This window comes from Otolemur garnettii, unplaced genomic scaffold, assembly GCF_000181295.1.
Source record: "Otolemur garnettii isolate 467f Iridium unplaced genomic scaffold, OtoGar3 scaffold00162, whole genome shotgun sequence".
Lineage (NCBI taxonomy): Eukaryota > Metazoa > Chordata > Mammalia > Primates > Galagidae > Otolemur > Otolemur garnettii.
The window spans coordinates 596,929-599,309 of NW_003852557.1; positions in this window are offsets into that span (position 1 = coordinate 596,929).

Consider the following 2,381-nt stretch of genomic DNA (forward strand, 5'->3'; position numbering starts at 1 on the left):
AGCCTCCCAAGTAGCTGGGACTACAAGTGCCCACCACAATGTCTGGCTATTTTTTTGTTGCAATTTGGCCAGGGCCGGGTTTGAACCCACCACCCTTGATATACAGGGCCAGAGCCCTACCCTCTGAGCGACAGGCACTGCCTGTTTGTCCAGTATCTAAATGGAATAGTGTAGGCCACTTGCCAATATTCCTCCCTCTTTATCATCATTTTTTCAGAGGTCTGTGCAAAAGGTGAGCTAATTAGGCGTGATAATGCTACACTCCCTCAAACAGGGAATGATTCCACCTGGCCACCTGGCCTAAGAAGACAGCAGGTCTCTAGGTTACTTAAGTGCAGAACTTTGAGGGCCTTGAAACCTGTTTGTCCCAGCAAAACCAGCCATTAGGAGAGTTAGCCTTGCATGTGCCCTTGACACAGGTCCCAGGATGTGCTTTCACTTGTTCACAGGTGCACTTCTGTACCTGTCCTTTCTCAACACAGTTTGCAGGTGTGGCCCCAGCAGATGAGTCCTCCTTCTTTCTCAGTGTGCAGGTGATGTCACCTGGGCGGCAAGGGTTTCCAGGGGTGAGGCTGGCTGAGGTTGGAAAAGTGCCTGGTGGTTAGTCGACTGATGCTTGCTTCAGGCTCCTTCATCTCCACTCCCCCGCCACATCCCTGCCCCACCACCCTTCCCTTTTCTGGACAGATTCATGGGAAAAGCACGTGTCTTCTAATTAGATTGCAGATTTGGGCTCACCATCTTCATGGGCGGTTCTGACAATTATTTAACCTCTCCGAGTCTCAGTTTCCTCATCTATAAAATAAGGGGATTATGCCTGTCTCAGCATTTCTACAATTCCTTCTATGTAGTCCTCGTTTGGTGGGATGCCACAGGTGTCATGTGAACAGAGAGTTATGGAATCAGGAAAGTTATAGGCAATGTAGGACTGGGCCAGGCAAAGATAGACACTTCACTCAGGGACTTCTCCCCTTGCAATCCAAATCTTCAAGATGGAGGTGTAAGATTCAACATTTCTAAACTTACATTGCCACTTAAAAAAAAAAATGGAATTTCCACTTAGACATGAGAGGTGATGTAGTGTAGTGGTTAAAGACACAGACTTGGGAGCCAGATCATCTGCATATGAGCCCTACCTTTGTCCATTACTAGTTGTATTAGCTATTTACTGCTGGGTAACAAGTGAGCACAAACATAGTGGCTATACACAATGCATATTTATTATTTCACAGTTGCGGTGGGTCTGGAACCTGGGGAGAGCTAAGCTGAGTCATTGCTTCAGTATCTCTCATGAGGCTTTGATCAAGCAGTTGATTAGGGTTAGGGTCTCATCTGAAGTCTCTGCCGGGGAAGGATCTGGGCTTCCAAGCCCACGGGATTGTTGGCAGGACTGAGTTGACTGTGGACTGTTGGCTGGAGACAACTCTTAGTTCCCTGCTGCATGGGCCTTCCCAATTCCATGGCCTGCTTCATCAAAGCCAGAAAGAAAGTAAATCTGCTAGCAAGGTGGAAGTCACAGCCTTATGTGTCCTAACTGCAGAAGTGACAGTTTGCCACCATTGCCATGTCAGTATATATTGGTTAGAATTAGTCACGAGGCCAGCCCACACTCAAAGAGAGAGGCCACTCAGGGCATGGACACTAGGAAGAGGGTGTTATCAGGGACTTTGGGCATTAACTGAGCCCTTCTCATCTATAACACTGGGATGATAATATAGGATAGTATCATCTTTAGAAAGTTATTGTGATTAAATGAACATGTTTCAAGCAGTGTCTGGCAAATAATAGGTCCTATATAAATATTTGCTTTTATTGTTACCTGGACCCATGCCCGCTACATAGAGAAAGCACAGAAAACATGGGTTGAATGAACAAGTCAAGGAATGGGCTCTTGCTACATGGAGCATGCAGTGGGAAAGGCTGCCCTACTTAGGGATGCTGCAGGGATTAGATGCCCTGAACTACATGAGGGACTCCACACCTAGCACAGTCCCTGGCACATGCTAGGTCCCTAGTCCCCCTCCTGCGTCTCTGTTTGGATGTCCAGGCTAGGACTCCAAACCTCAGAGAGGTCAGGTCAGCTTCCCCCTCTGTTCACGTCCCCTTTATCTCCTTCTCTTTCTCTATCTTTTCTCCCCTCCCTTCTTCCCTCCTACACCAATGGTAATTTTCTCGGTACAGTGCCTGGTATGGCACCATCAGCAGTTAAATGCTTCATAGTGGCTCTGGATGAGGCTGGCGATGACAATTAAGTGTCCTTCAGGGGCTTGGGCGGCAATGAAAATGAGGTGAATGGGGGGAAAGAGAATAAAGGTCTAAAGAAATGGAAAAAAAACACACACCGAAAAGACTATTTTGAAGAGCAATTTTTTTTTTTTTCT